General features: G+C 39.7%; 1 long non-coding RNA gene across 1 annotated transcript; it reads left to right on the forward strand.

The window, feature by feature from the left end:
- The first annotated feature begins 13,596 nt into the window (after nt 1-13,596).
- On the forward strand, nt 13,597-15,388 carry LOC100604175. Its single transcript, XR_001113608.1, has 3 exons — nt 13,597-13,705; nt 14,817-14,914; nt 15,069-15,388. It is a non-coding gene; the product is annotated as an uncharacterized LOC100604175 (long non-coding RNA).
- The last annotated feature ends 1,721 nt before the right edge of the window (nt 15,389-17,109 follow it).

Consider the following 17,109-nt stretch of genomic DNA (forward strand, 5'->3'; position numbering starts at 1 on the left):
AGGGGACTTTAGGTAGGAAAATGAGTGTTGGGTGGGAATCAAGAGACTCAGATTCTAATCCTGATTCTTGCATAGCAGATTGTATTGCATAGAGGAAAACATAACTTTTGAGACTCAGTTTGCTTCTCTGTAAAATGCCCTCATTGCCTCTCACAGCTCTAATAAGTATTCAGTTACAATGACACATACAAACGTAGTCGAAAACTGCAAAAGTGATGTAGAAATGCAAAAACATTGATAGCAGAAGAGATTAGACAAGAAAATGATGTCTTATTTAAAGGAACCAAACATGTTTAATCTGATAAATTATTAGGACATATTTTTGAAAAGTGGCACTTGAGGCAGATTAGGGATAGTGGTGTAGGTGGTGTAGGTTTCCATGATGATGAACAGACCTGCAGTTTAGGTAGTGTCGAAATGTAAAGGCCAACTTCTCCAACAGTGGGCTTTTCCCACATGAAGAACAGCTGGTCTGAGAAACCCTTAGTTACCAGGGTACAGTATTAAACAAACTGCTCACTCAACAAAGTCAGCAGGGATTTGGTCCAGCCAAAAATTACAACGAATATTATCCACTAATTGAAGAATTGATGAGTCAAGCAAAAAACCTACACTCTTCAACCTCTTTATTAGATGTAATTGTTTGGAGGGGCTTTCAAAATAAAAAAAAAATGCATTGCAACATATACATAATCTTGCTTTCTATTTTTGAAGTTAAGAGCTGCTAGTGATTAAAATCTTATAGATAGCCATAATGGTTATTGATTACAGCCATTTGTCATTAAAAACAAAAGCAGTTCTCAATCCAAAAGAAGGTTGTATTCCAAGAGTTGTTAATAAATGTTTTTATTTAATAACACATTTCACACTTCCTATATTCCTGGTCCTTTACAAACACAACTTATTTAATCCTTGTGATAATTTTATGAAGCAGGAGCTATTGTCTTCAATTTACAGATGAGAAAATGAAGGCACAGAGATGTTATGTCACGTGCTGAAGGTCACACAGCTAGTAAATAGCCAAATAATCAGTGGGGAGCTGGAAGTACAAAAATGTGGCTCCAGGATTTTTTAGCTGCCATGCCATGCTTACCTTTTCGAACTTGACATAATTCTCCACAGAAGCAATGGTATAAATAGTTATAAAGCTCCACAATACCCTATTTAAACCACATGTAGCTGAAATTCTATTGATCTATCAAAGTGCTATCCCTGGCTCGCAGCTCAGTGGTTATCACAGAGGAAGTGCTTAATAGCATTGTTGAATTTAAGATAGACTAGATGCCCCACTTACGATGTTAACACTCTAGAACACTGGAGCAGTCAATGGCAGAAACATAGATGTGCTCCTCTACAGCGTCTCCTACACTGGTCTCGACGGCTTGGTGGTAGAAAGGAATTTGGGTGATTGGGCTTTATGGAGATGGCACAACTTTTTAGCAGCAGATGACAGATGGGGTTTTGGTTTTAGCAGCAAAGCAGCAGCAGAAAACTTCAGCTGCAAACTGGGGAGAGAATCTGGGTTCTACTGGGCAGCAGGATACGGTTGCAAGCCTGTGGCAGAAGGTGGAGTGGAAGTAGGTAGTGGGATGGCAAAGTGAGCTTCTGGTACCAAGGCACATGGAAACTGGGTCTGTAACTAGGGCAGCTATTTGTCAACAAGGGAAGATGATAAATCTGCCATCTGCAACCCAGAGTCTGCCTCTAGGTCAACACTTGGACAATTAATAATATCTCCCTACTGTTTCTCAGCAGGCAAAAAAAAAAAATGTAAATTATTTTTCGGACACTTACTGAACATGGTGAAGAATACATAAGAGAAGACTTGCTGTGATTATATAAAATACAACAAAAATTATACATGAAAGGTTTTTCCCCCCTCCTGGCTCTGTCTCTCAGGCTAGAATGTAGTGGCACAATCACACATCACCGTAATCTCAAACTCCTGGACTCAAGTGATCCTCCCGCCTCAGCCTCCTGAGTAGCCAGGACTACAGGTATGCACCACTATGCCCAGCTAACTTTTTAATTTCTTTGTGTAGAGACAAGGTCTCAATATATTGACCAAGCTTATATATGAAATTCCTTAAGAACAGGGACTATTACTTGTTAGTTTTATTCCCAAGGTTTAGCAGAATGTTTTTGCAAGATGCTCAATAAATATTAAATAATTGATAAAAGTAGACTTACTACTGATGTGTAAAATAGAAGATAAATAACCAGCCTGGGCAACATGATGAAACCCTGTCTCTACAAAAAACACAAAAATTAGCCAGGTATGGTGGTGCACGCAGCTATTAGGGAGGACAACGGGGGAGGATCTCTTGAGCCCAGGAGGCAGAGGTTGCAGTAAACCAAGATCGCTCCACAACACTCTAGCCTGGGTAACAGAGCCAGACCCTGTCTCAAATATACATATATAATGTATATTTATATATGATATATATTTATTTATATATTATATATAAGTTATATAATATATAATAACAATAATAAAATAACTAAATAGAATAATTGATAAATGAATAGAATAATAAATTGAATAATAAAAGAATAATAAATAAGCAGAATAATGGAGTGATAGACAAATTGTAAATGAACGAAGCAATAGCACCAACTTTTAACTGCTATGTTCATCATAAACAGCACAGTGAGTTTGAAATATTCATATTACCTTGTTATACAATATACAATATGAGCAATACGGGCATTACATGTATCCTTGTCCAAAATAAATTATTCTGGAGCTATCAACATTTCCATCTTTAATCTTTAAAATCTGTATGTTATGGCAGGAAGATGTGGTTCCAGTTTATTCAGATATTTTAATACAACTTCCTCTTTGGATACAACACCAAAATCTACAAAGCCATGTAAGGAAGAATAATCTTCATCTTGTCAGTAAACAAATAAAAGTGCAGGTGTCTTGGATCTTTGTTAAAGCAATGTCACTAACTCGTTTGAGATCTTAAAGAAACCACTACTCTGAGTTAAGACTTTTTAAAATTAAGATTTTTTAATTTTAAAAGGAAGGAGGCAGGGCGTGGTGGCTCACGCCTGTAATCCCAGCACTTTAGGAGGCTGAGGCGGGTGGATCACGAGGTCAGGAGATCGAGACCATCCTGGTTAACACGGTGAAACCCTGTCTCTACTAAATAAAATACAAAAAATTAGCCGGGCTGGGTGGCGGGCACCTGTAGTCCCAGCTACTCGGGAGGCTGAGGCAGGAGAATGGCGTGAACCCAGGAGACGGAGCTTGCAGTGAGCCGAGATCGCACCACCACACTCCAGCCTGAGCCACAGAGCAAGACTCCGTCTCAAAAAAAAAAAAAAGGAAGGAATTCATCGGAATTCCTTTAAGTTTTTCATCCTTTTCTAGATGGTAGAGAATTTCACTAAATTTGCTTGAAGTTACTGGACTTGATATCAGGGGAAAAAAATACATGCAATTTAATAGAAAATATTTGGGAAAATATTTTTGTTTGAAACAATTTTAACCACTTTTCAAAAACACCAGCGTCAAAACAGGGTTTATCTAAACTGCAAAATGGAGGTCAACGACACAGGCAATGCCCTGAAAACTTTCACAACTGCTGGCCTGGAAATGAATATGAAACCAAACTGAAGAAAGTGACTCACCACAGAATGGAATCATGCCTCAATGCTTTTCCACCTCTCCTCCAAAACAATCATTTTCTTCAGGGTTTGTTTTAGAAAAAAAAAAAATCAGAGAAAATAGAAGTATAGATTTTTTCTGTTTTAATGCAATCTTTTCTGTTCCTTTTGATTAGGCAATGAGATTGAGGAATAGTCTAGTAGCCATATAATTACTGTAAGGAATGCTGCCCCAGCTGCCGACGGGTCTTAACATTTGAATGTTGATAAACGTAACACAACATTTTTGTCAAGCAAAACCATTAAGAAGCTAAAGAACAATTCAATTAATAGAGTAGCTAGTCAAATATATATGTGTAAATAAAATAGGGGTATATTTCAGAGCTCTGTTTTGCCAAGACATTATAGCTCAGAGTGAGTCATGGCCAGCTCAGTTCTCCACTGAAGCAGCAAGATATGACATCATGAAACTGAAAAACGCATTCTTCACACCCATGACACTGAACTACAATCCCTAATAGCTAAGGTATGTGAGAGCAGCTGATTACAACCTCAAACTTAAATCAGAAAGAATCCATAGATAGGGTCTACATCGTGTTTTTGTAAATAATTATATATAAAAATTTCAAAGATAAACCCCTTAGAAAACACATCAAATGGAACACCAAATATACATAGAAAAATGGTGAGGACTATGATGGACCTTTCAATAGATGAAGATAGGCTGACCTCCTGGTTTAGAAACATATGGTCTTATGGAATAAATAATACAGTACAAATGCAAGAAAACAACAATAAAATGATCAAACCTTATGCTTCAATATGGAATTACAATTTACAGAGCGCTCTGTGCTCTCACATTTGATGTGATAATACTTTGCTATATGTAGGGCAGGAGCTATTATCCTTAATTTTGCAGGTGAAAAAACTATGGCTCAAGAAATGGAAGTTTCTAGATTAAGTTAAGGCTTCTTGGTAACTAGTAGAGTTCTACCACTAGAGGACTCTACTAGTTCTGACCCTAAATCCAGGCAGACTTCTGCAAATAATATGAGTGCATAGGCCTGAGTTGGAATCTCAGTTCCAACACTTCCCAGATATCTGGCCCTGGGAAAGTCACTTCATTTCTTTGAGTTTTGTTACAGGTTGGCTGTCAGTGAGTAGATGCTGAGACTGAGTTTGAGGATCAAAAGGTATCCTAAGGAGTAATACTTATGAAAGGAAAAGGGAGGAAGCAAGACCAGGCAGGCTTTTAGTCTTTTGGGGGATAGTTAGCAGACTGATGCAGAACAAAGTCTCTATCAGCCCCATGAGAGTTCTGGAGCAAAGACTGCCCATTAGCCCCTAGCATGCCCCAAAAATAAGTCATCACCATTTATCAACTGCATCAGATAGGCCCATTTTTTTTTTATAATTTCAAGTGACTTTTACAAATAATATACAGAAGATTTAAAAGATAGCACAAAATGAATTTATTTAAAATGTTAATATAAACTAAAACATAGAAAACCCAAATTTTTATTCTATAATTTTGTGGTTTTGGAAGTATATATACCTCAAATGGGCAACATCCTTTGAATGCATGTCACGCATGCCCCTGGAACATACCTGTTCTGTATTTATGGATTCCAGATTTCAAATGCATCTGTAATAGGTTCTAGCTCATCATTACTTTCAACTCTTGCACTTGCAGAAACAAAATGCAATAAGTTTGGGAACTTTAATAGCTCACAGGATTTCTTAAGAGAGGAGCCACCCTCTTTGCTCCATAATTGCAAAACATTTTCATTTTTATATATATATTTATAAATATCAATTGTATAATCAATCTAATATTTTTTTATTTCTACATTAACTATTTCCTCCCAATCAACCTTTGTATACACACCTGCCTTTAACACGTGTGCACTTGCAAATCATATCTCATAAATTTTGGTAACGAACATCATAAAAGTTGAAAGAATACTGTCCACCTTCTTTCAGCAAAATGGAATGGCTCAGGAGCTTGTGGCAAAATATTGTATGATGAAATTATTTCTGTCGAATGAGTATAGATGATATATTAGTCTGTTCTTAAGCTAGTAAAGACATACAAGAGACTGGGTAATTTATTTTTAAAGAGAGGTTTAATGGACTCACAGTTCCACATGGCTGGGGAAGCCTCACAATCATGGTGGAAGGTGAAGGAGAAGCAAAGGCACATCTTACGTGGCGGCAGGCAAGGGAAAGTGTGCAGGGAACTGCACTTTATAAAACCCTCAGATCTCGTGAGATTTATTCACTATCACAAGAACAGCAAGGGAAAAACTGCCCCCGTGATTCAATTACCTCCCACCAGGTCCCTCCCATGACATGTGGGGATTATGGGAGCCACAATTCAAGATGAGATTTGGGTGGGGACACAGCCAAACCGTAAATAAATTACTCTTTAAATCTTGATATAGAGAAAATTATTCTAGAATATCATCATCTGGACATTCATAGTCCAAGATCTGCTTAAGCAATCAACTTCACCATTCTCTTTAGAGTCTAAAGTGCTGCTTTCTCTCCTTTGCATCATTTTCTGATGTTTCTAATAATTGTCAAACATATTCCTCAATTTTCTTCTCTTTGCCATTATGGGTAGAAAATCTAAAACTAAATTTTCAATATCGTTCAATTATAATTTTTAAAAAAAGAGAGACAGGCTCAAAGCTGGTATCACCATACTTCTCTTATACCTTCTTGAAAAGTGATATAATACTTTGGGCAATGCATTGAGAAAACTGATGATGGAATAATGATGATTTATTTCATTGTCGTATCATCCTTCCAGGCAATTCCATCATTCTTTCATTTTCTTATTTTAGCCTATTTTAGCATAGTTAGGAATAACTGATGAGTGAAGATGAAATAACTTTTAGGATAATGAAATAGCAAACTGTTTCAAGATATAGAAAAAAATAAAACCATTAAGATCTCATAAATGTGTCTTAGATTTATGAAAGGATCCAGTGAATCCTTATGGCAATTATAAGATGGAATAAACTTCATTCTATTTTTTTAAAAATAAGTAAATTTTCTCTTTGTTCTTTGGAAGACTAATAAGAATATAAGTCACAAAGTATCAGTCCTCACAAATAGTTAGAACTGCTTTAAAAAGACAGTCAAAAATTAAATTGGGTCCAGTGGCCCCTGATGATATATCAAGTGTTAGTGAAGCTAGGTCCTGTTCAAACCCCTTAGTCAGATACTGGCTGGTGGCCACCCCAAGAAGAGGATGCCCTTGGCTACCACTGTCTTGCTGAGTCACTGGCCAGTGTAGTGGTCCACTCTCCTCCTGCTAGTAAAGACATACCTGAGACTGGGTAATTTATAAAGGAAAGAGATTTAATTGACTCACAGTTCAGCATGGCTGGGGAGACCTCAGGAAACTTACAATCTTGGTGAAATGGGAAGCAAACATGTCCTTCTTCACATGGCGGCAGCAAGAAGTGCTGAGCAAAAGAGGGAAAAGCCTCATATAAAACCATCAGATCTCATGAGAACTCACTCACCATCACAAGAACAGCATGAGGGTAACAGCCCCCATGATTAAATCACCTCCCACTGAGTCCCTCCCATGACACGTGGGGATTATGGGAACTACAACTCAAGATAAGATTTGGGTGGGGACGCAGCCAAACCATATCAGCCAGGGTTAGTTGCAAGAATAGGGACCAGGGAACCCTGCAGGAGTGAATAACCCTTACAGCTGGCAGTGAGTCCTTTCTTGAAAGGAGATCTGAGCATTTCTATGTCTATCATATCTGTGTCTGTCACAGCTTCTACTTAATTATTCATTAATTCACTCACTCAAAAAAATATATGTTGAGCACCTACTACATGCAAGTCACTTTTCTTGGTACTGGGGATTCTCGGGTAAACAAAACAGAACCCCAAAAAATGCTTAGAGCTTACATTCTAGTGTAGGCTGGGGAAGACAATGGACAAGATAAATAAATGAAACATATAGTGGGTTACTGATAAATGTCAAAGAGAAAAAGTACGAAAGGAGAATGTTAAATATCAGGGAGATGTGAACTAGCAGAAGACTGGGGGCAGAATTTTAGATACATTCTCTTGGAAAGCCCTTACTATTCAAAAGTGGACTTGAGTAAAGACCTGAAGGAAATGAAGGAGCTAAACCCTGCAGGTATCTGAGGGAAGAGCTTTCGAGGCAAAGCAAACACAAAGACGTTGAGACCTGGTGTGCTTGAGGAACTAGTGTTGAGTGAGTGAGGGCAAGAGAGGTAGGAGCTGATATCGGGAGCTACTGGAGGCCAGACAACACATGTCACTTAGGGAGAACTTGGGCTTTTATTCTGCATGAGATGGGAAGCCTCTAGTAAGTTTTACAGAGTTGCATGTCTTTCAGGTGGGTTCACTCTGCTGTGTTGAAAAGAGCTTGGGGGTAAGGTCAAGAGCAGACAGGTCAGTTAGAAGGCTACTATAGCCGGGTGCAGTGGCTCATGCCTGTAATCCCAGCACTTTGGGAGGTCAAAGTGGGCAGATCACCCAAGGCCAGGAGTTCAAGACCAGCCTGGTCAACATGGTGAAACTTCATCTCTACCAAAAATACAAAAATTAGCCAGGGATGGTGTCACACGCCTGTAATCCCAGCTAATCGGGACGCTGAGGCAAGAGAATCGCTTGAACCCAGGAGGCAGAGATTGCAGTGAGCCAAGATCACGCCATGTACTCCAGCCTGGGCGACAGAGCCAGACTCCATCTAAAAAAAAAAAAAAAGAAGAAGAAGAAGGCTACTACAGTACTCCTGACCAGAGAGAATGGCAACGCAGTTTTTGGCCTAAGCAGCTAGAGGATAGAGCTGTCATTAACCCAGATGGGGAAGACTGCAGGAGCTATTGAGTTGAAGAGGAAGGGACAAAATTTTAGGAGCTCAATATTGGACACATTGAGTTTCAGATGCTGATTTGGCACCCCAGTGTCAATGTCAAGTAGGTAGCTGCATCTGCCAATCTGGATTTCCAGGAGAAATCTGGACTGGTGATATACATGTGGGAGTTGTCAGCATGTGGATGATATTAAACTCTACACATTGGAAAAGACCATCTAAAAACTGAAAATAGATTTAAAAAGAGAGAGAGAGGGAGAGAAGAGGTGCCTACCACACAGGGTTGTTGGGTCCCTCCGTCAGTAATATGCACGAAAGCCCAAGACACATGTAGTGTAGGCACTTGTTATCCACCTCAATAAATTCAATTTTCTATAGTATTCTATTTAAAACATTGAAATCACTAGAATTCATTAGTGCTCTACAATCCATTATTTCCTGGCGATCATTTTTTCACCTTCCTAGACCTCTGTAGTTGGCAAATCGTACATTTCTCTAGGTCCATTAAACTCATGCATTTTTCCTTTGTGATTCCTTTTTCACCTACGTAGCTGACAGAGGTAAATATTATAGGCTTACCTCTTCAGAGTAAAATAAAATATTGTGGACATCCATAATTAATGAGGAAAGTGGGCTCTTATCTTTGAATTTTTTTAATGAAAACTATGGCTACAAGATCTCAATAATGTTTTTAAAATCCTTAGGGGTAGGCCAAAACTAATGGATTTAAGTAAGAGGAACAATTCCTTTGGCTGTTGAATCAGGAGGCTAAAAAGAAACATTATTATTGCTCAAAAGTCTTGCACAGAAGAATCCAATGACACTTTACTAACAACCCCACCCTTATCAACGAAGTGTGCTCTCCAAGCTAATCCTCATAAATTAGCAAAGTCAGGCTTTCTTTCTGCAAGAATAGTTACAATGCTCAATTTGTTCCCAAAAATGTTAAGGGAATATAAAGCTACTCATCATTATTACTGGGTTAAAAAAGAAAGAAATATTTCCTGACAAATCACTTCTGAGTATTTGAATTGTGACTAACACTGGAATCTGGTTTAATAATCTTCCCAGAATCACAAAGGAAAAATGCATGAGTTTAATGGACCCAGAGAAATGTACGATTTGCCAACTACAGAGGTCTAGGAAGGTGAAAAAATGATTGCCAGGAAATAATGGATTGTAGAGCACTAATGAATTCTAGTGAAATAATAACAAATCTAATGTTACTCCATGTTTATCCAATTTTTAAAATATTATTTGGCCCAACAGGGAGAGGTTAACTCAAAATAAATTAACCTAGAATGGGTTGGAAACGTGAAACAGGGACAGAGCCAAATGAAATGAATGCCCTAAAACCTGTGTACATAAAGACCAAGGAGTCCAAATCAGTGCACTTTTCACTTCCATCTCTCACACCTAGACAAGCTCAACGTTTGCAGGAGCAGCATGTCTTGCTCTTCCCGTGTCTCCTCCTCCAGGGCTAGAGGCAGCAGCTTGGCCAGGCTGACTGCTGGTGGAAGCAGCTTCAGCAGTAGAGGCAGATGTGGTCTGGGGGTTGGCTCTGTCCAGGGCTTCCAAAGAGGAGCCGGCAGCTATGGCCTGAGTGGGGAGGTCTAGTAGTGGCTTTGGAGACAGCTTTAGTGGGGGCTTTGATAACTGCTCTGTAGGAGGTGGTTCTAGCTTCAGCAGGATCTCTGGATTCTGTGGGAGTTCTGGATTAGGCGGTGGTGCTAGTGGAGGTTTCTGCAGTATGGTGGTTGTATGGGAGGTGGTGGTGGCAACGGGGAGCTTTTCTCTGGAGGGGAAAAATAAGCCATGCAGAACCTCAGTGACGGCCTAGCCAATTACCTAGACAAAGTCAGAGCCCTGGAGGAGGACAACACAAAATCAAGGAGAGGTGTGACAAATTTGGGCCTGGGTCTGGAGATGGTGGATCTAGAAGAGATTGCAGCAAATACTATCCAATAATTGAACATCGCAGGGACCAGGTGAGAAACTCAGTGATGGCAGCTCTTTTGTACTTATGTATTAAATTTTAGGACAATATGAAATTGTTCTTTTATTTTTTGCTCAATTTTTCCATGCAGAATGTTTCAGATACATATTTGGTAAAAAGAGAGAGAGAGAGAGAAAAGAAACAAAAAACTTTCCATGATGTCACTCTAGATTTATTTAGAATGTAATCCACACTGGACATTAGTTACTAAAAAATTTTTCTGCAACTATATCTTGACAGTCAAAGGTAAATCAGTAATGACATGTTACTCATTAAAATGTTCATGAGTTTTATTGCGTCTCCTAGATCATTGCAGCCATGATAATAACGCCAGCATGACTTCCCCAATTGACAATGCTGGACTTGCAGCAGATGACTTCAAAATGAAGTGAGTTTGTTTCAAAATATCAATTGTTACCATGACAAAAAATAAGACTTATGTTTTTACTTTTAACATAAAATGTATATAAAGGCAATTAGATCCAAGTATCAGATAAATGTAATATATTAGTATAAAATATCTACACTGAAGGAAAAAAGGCCAATTTTTTTTTCTTTTTTTTTTCTTTAGGTAGCTTTTTTTTTATTTTTTTTATTTTTTATTATACTTTAGGTTTTAGGGTACATGTGCACAATGTGCAGGTTTGTTACATATGTATCCATGTGCCATGTTGATTTCCTGCACCCATTAACTCGTCATTTAGCATTAGGTATATCTCCTAATGCTGTCCCTCCCCCCTCCCCCAACCCCACAACAGTCCCCGGAGTGTGATGTTCCCCTTCCTGTGTCCATGAGTTCTCATTGTTCAATTCCCACCTATGAATGAGAACATGCGGTGTTTGGTTTTTTGTCCTTGCAATAGTTTACTGAGAATGATGTTTTCCAGTTTCATCCATGTCCCTACAAAGGACATGAACTCATCATTTTTTATGGCTGCATAGTACTCCATGGTGTATATGTGCCACATTTTCTTAATCCAGTCTATCGTTGTTGGACATTTGGGTTGGTTTCAACTCTTTGCTATTGTGAATAGTGCCGCAATAAACATATGTGTGCATGTGTCTTTATAGCAGCATGATTTATAGTCCTTTGGGTATATACCCAGTAATGGGATGGCTGGGTCAAATGGTATTTCTAGTTCTAGATCCCTGAGGAATCGCCACACTGACTTCCACAATGGTTGAACTAGTTTACAGTCCCACCAACAGTGTAAAAGTGTTCCTATTTCTCCACATCCTCTCCAGCACCTGTTGTTTCCTGATTTTTTAATGATGGCCATTCTAACTGGTGTGAGATGGTATCTCACTGTGGTTTTGATTTGCATTTCTCTGATGGCCAGTGATGATGAGCATTTCTTCATGTGTTTTTTGGCTGCATAAATGTCTTCTTTTGAGAAGTGTCTGTTCATGTCAAAAAGGCCAATTTTAATGTATATTTAATGATAAGAGATTCCAAAATTGGAATTTTTAAAAATGATTTCAGGCTGGGCATGGTGGCTCACGCCTGTAATCCCAGCACTTTGGGAGGCCAAGGAGGGTGGGTCACCTGAGGTCAGGAGGTCACCTGAGACCAGCCTGGCCAACATGGCGAAACCTCATCTCTACTAAAAATACAAAAAATTAGCCAGGCATGGTGGCAGGCACCTGTAATCCCAGCTACTTGGGATGCTGAGGCAGGAGAATCAGTTGAACCCAGGAAGCAGAGGTTGCAGTGAGCCAAGATCATACCATTGCACTCCATCCTGGGGGACAGAGCAAGACTCCTTCTCAAAATTAATTAATTAAGAAATAAAAATGATTTCATAGTCTTTGTTTAAATATTTCAAAAGAATTTCAGCTTGAGCTGGATGTCAATGGGCATGTCCTTTTTAAAACAAAGCTTCTCAAAGTAGTTAATCTAATTCGTATATCATATTCCAAAGATCTCCTAAGGTAAGAAAACGAGCTCTATCTCTGCCAGTCAGTTGAAGCCTATGTAAATGGCCCGCCAAAAGTACTCCATGAGCTGAATGTGACCACATGGGACCTTAAAATACAGTCCAAACGCCTAGCAGAAGACCTGGCTTATCTCAAGAACAACCCCAAGGAGGTAGGAGAAATAAACTCATCAAGGGGCTTCCCATCACCATCACCATTCAGCAAGGTCCCCAACCTCAAAGGATTTTTGCCACTGTGACTTTTGCGTTTCTTCTCGGCCAAGAAATGAGCACTTTGCAGAGACAGCCCAGTGGGGATGTGACTGTAGAAATGAACTTGGCCCCAGGGGCAGATCTAACCAAGTGGCTGAACTGCATGAGGCAAAATAGTAAGAGGAACTGGCTGAGCAAAACCTTAGGGAGGCCAAGGAGTGGTTCAACAAGCAGGTAGCTCAACCCTAATGCTAACCCGAACCCTAACCTGGCAAAGTGAGAGAAGACAGAAAGCCAGGCAGACTGCTTGGAGCTTCTATGATTTCACTGTATTTTGTTGATTTCATGCTTGCAGAGTGCATCCCTGCAGACACAGATCTCCACGGATGCTGAAGCGGTTAGCTCAGCCAAGAGTGAGATAATGGAGCTGAAACGAGTCCTCCAGTCCCTCCAGCATGAACTGCAGTCTGTCTTGGCCATGGTAGGTGGGAAAGGGGCACTCACTCAATTTTCTTCTATAGTTTTAAAAAATTGTTTTGCAGACACTGTTTGAAGCAAGCTGGCTTTTGTAAATGGGAATAATAGTACCTATCTCATAAGGTTGTTATGAGAATTACATGAGTCAATATTTATAAAATACTTGAACAGTGCCTAATAGTGAGTAGGAATTGCTATATGGTTACAGTAGAACTCTCTGATTAATATTTGCTATCATTACTATTATTGGGTATTAATTATCAAAGGTAAATCTCTATTAAGTGGTTCATTTGGAGACACCCTCACCATACGAAATATATGTTTCAGGATTCATATGTTGAATACTGAGCAGTTATTCTGACAATGCTTCAATTTTCATGGGCATTTGTAGCAAAGCTCCCTAGAAGGAACCCTGGCTGACACAGAAGCTGGCTACGTGGCTCAGCTGTCAGAAATTAAGATGCATATCAGGATCCTGGAGGAGCAGATCTGCCAGATCTGGGGCGAGACTGAATACAGTTACGCACACAGAGTATGCATAACTGCTGGACATCAAGACACGCCTGGAGGTGGAGATCGAGACCTACCACCGCCTGCTCGGTGAGAGGGAGTGTGAGTCACTGATAACTTTGATTTTGTTGTTAAAATCACTTTCTTAAAAATGAAGAAATTGTTTTTTATTCAGAGACTGAGATTTACAGTTTTGGAAAGTTTCAAATCAAGTACAATCTGAAAAGCTAGTAGAAAAAAGAAAAGAAAAAAAAACACAACTTTCTGCAGTATCACTCTAGATTTATTTAGAATGTAATTGACACTGGGCGCTAACTCCTTTAAAATTTTTCTGCAACCTTATCTTGATAATTGAATGTAAATAAGAAATTACATGTTATTCCTTAAAATGTTCATTAGTTTTTTTGTATCTCCTAGATAATTGCAGTCATTTCTGAGACAGGGTCTCACTCTGTTGCCCAGACTAGAGTGCAGTGGTGTGTTTACAGCTCACTGCAGCTTTGACCTCCCAGGCTCAAATGATCCTCCCACATCAGCCTCCTGAGTAGCTGGGACTACAGACATGAGCCACCATGCCTGGCTATTTTTTTTTTTTTTTTTGAGACAGAGTCTCGCTCTGTCACCAGGCTGGAGTGCAGTGGCACAGTCTCGGCTCACTGCAACCTCTGCCTCCCAGGTTCAAGTGATTCTCTTGCCTTAGCCTCCCAAGTAGCTGGGACTACAGGCACTCACCACCACGCCCGGCTAATTTTTGTATTTTTAGTAGAGATGGGGTTTCACCATGTTGGCCCGGATGGTCTCGATCTCTTGACCTCGTGATCCACCCGCCTTGGCCTCCCAAAGTGCTGGGATTGCAGGCATGAGCCATTCGCCCAGCATGCTATTAATAATGCCCAGCTGGCATTCTTAATAATGCCAGCATTCACATACAATTTTTGTGTGGGCATATGTTTTCATTTCTACTGGGTATATACCTTAGAGTGGAATGGTTGGGTCGTGTGTTAGCCTTGTGTTTAATCTTTGAGGAACTGCCAGGCTATTTTCCACAGTGACTCCACTATTTTACATTCCTACCAGCGGTGTAGGAGGGCTCCAATTTCTTCACATCCTCACCAACACTCGTTCCATTCAGAAAGAAAGTATGTCTGCCTCTTTACAGTTTTTGGCCAAAGAGAAGTAACTGACAACAATCATTTCTTTTATTTGTCAATAGTTCTGAGGCCAGAGAAGCTGAATCCAAAGGATCATCCTCTGTGGACCCCAAAGGAAGAATCAGCACAACTCAGTCAAGGGGAAGAGTCGCTTTTTAAAGTAATACTTTCTGCTTACTTAATGAGCATCCATCATGAATAAAGTGTGCTTTCCTTACCCCCAAAATCTGGGCTACAGTAATTCAATTTAAAGCATGACTTGTAAACCAACCTTTACATTTCCAGTTCTAAAATTCTCCCTATTTCTCTTTTAGATTCACATAAAAGCAGAGGAACCAGGCTGGTGACAGATAATGACCAACTAATTCCATCTCAAGTCAACAATGTTTCTGATGTAAAATTCAAGAGTAAGATGCAGGCAGCTGAGTCCTGTCCCCAGGATGTAAATGATGACACCTAACAAAGTCGTGCTGAAGCACTGCAACAAACCTGCAGCCACAGAGCTGCAGCTACTCCTGTAATCGTTTCTCAGATTCTTTTGTCTTACTGGTTTGGTTTTGTCTTTAAATTGCAAAATGTGTTTTCCTTCTTAATCATTCTGTGTCAGTAAACTTTCTGCCTGTTGCAAATCAACTACATCAATCTTTGTCCTTTTGTTTCACTGACTTGTTTTATAACAGCTTTATTGAGATATGATTCCTATACCATACAATCCACACTTTTTTTTTTTTTTTTTGAGATGGAGTCTCACTGTGTCAACCAGACTAGAGTGCGATGGCACGATCTCAGCTCACCGCAACCTCCATCTCCTGGCTTCAAGCAGTTCTCCTGTCTCAGCCTCCTAAGTAGCTGGCATTACAGGAGCATGCCACCATGCCTGGCTAATGTTTTTTTGTATTGCTAGAACAGACGGGGTTTTGCCATGTTGGCCAGGCTGGTCTCGAACTCCTGACCTCAAGTGATCCACCTGCCTTGGCCTCCAAAAGTGCTGGGATTACAGGTGTGAGACACCACACCTGGCTCAACTCACACATTTAAAGTGCACAATTCAATGGTTTGCAGCATATTCACTGAGTGGTACAATTATCACCTCAATCAACTTTAGAGCATTTTTATCACCTCAAAAAGAAATCACATATCCATGAACAGTTAGTCCTCATTTTCCCCCAACAAACTCCCACCTCCAGACTTAGGCAACCAGTAATGCATCTTCTATCCTATATATTTGCCCATTCTAGACTTTTCACATAAATGGAATCATATGATATGATACGTGGTCTTTGCGTTTGGCTTCTTTCACTTAGCAAGATGCCTTCAACATTCACCCATATTGTAGCATGTATCAGTATTTCATTCTTTTTTATTACTGAATAATATTCCAGTGTATGGATATACCATATTTTATTTATCCATTCATCAGATGATGAGCATTTAGGTTATTTATGATATTTGGCTATTATGAATAATGCTGCTATGAACATTCACACACAAATTTTTGCACAGACATATGTTTTCATTTCTATTGGGAATATACCTTAGAGTGGAATGGTTGGGTCATATGTTAGCCCTGTGTTTAACCTTTGAGGAACTGCCCGACTATTTTCCACAGTGGCTGCACTATTTAACATTTCTACCAGCTGTGTAGGAGGGTTCCAATTTCTTCACATCCTCACCAACACTTGTTAATGATTTTTTAAATTCTAGCAATCTTAGAGGATATTAAGTGGTATCTCACTGTAGTTTCACGCTGACTCTTGAAATCTATTATTTCATATAGTCCAAAACCATTCCAAAAAAATTATGAAATATCTGATAGGGCTGCAGTTTTCCAGCTTTCTTGTGTCAAAAATACATACATATTAAGATGGCACCCAGGCTTAAAAACCTACACTCTACCTGTAAAGACAGTGCTAATACAAATGAAAATGAAGACTTCAAGTATTTTTAAAAAGAGGAATCAGGTCCGGTGCGGTGGCTCACACCTGAAATCTCAACACTTTGAAAGGCCAAGGTGGGAAGATCGTTTGAGCCCAGAAGTTTGAGACCCGCCTGGGCAAATTAGCCAGGCACTGGGCATAGTGGTGCATGCCTGTGATTCCAGCTACTTGGGAAGCTGAGGTGGGAAGATTGCTTGAGCCCAGGAGGTCGAGGCTGCAGTGAGCTCAGATGGCACCACAGCACTCCAGCCTGGGCAACGGAGTGAGATCCTGTCTCGAAAAAACAAAAAATAAAATACAAGAGAGATGATGAGGAATGACTTGAGCTTCCAGAGAGCAAAGCATTCATGTAGTGTGGATACTCCCCAGGGCAGATGCATCCAGCTCCAGCTGCTGGCGTATGGGCTGCTAACAGCTA

Source organism: Nomascus leucogenys, unplaced genomic scaffold (assembly GCF_006542625.1).
Source record: "Nomascus leucogenys isolate Asia unplaced genomic scaffold, Asia_NLE_v1 Super-Scaffold_285, whole genome shotgun sequence".
Taxonomy (NCBI): Eukaryota; Metazoa; Chordata; class Mammalia; order Primates; family Hylobatidae; genus Nomascus; species Nomascus leucogenys.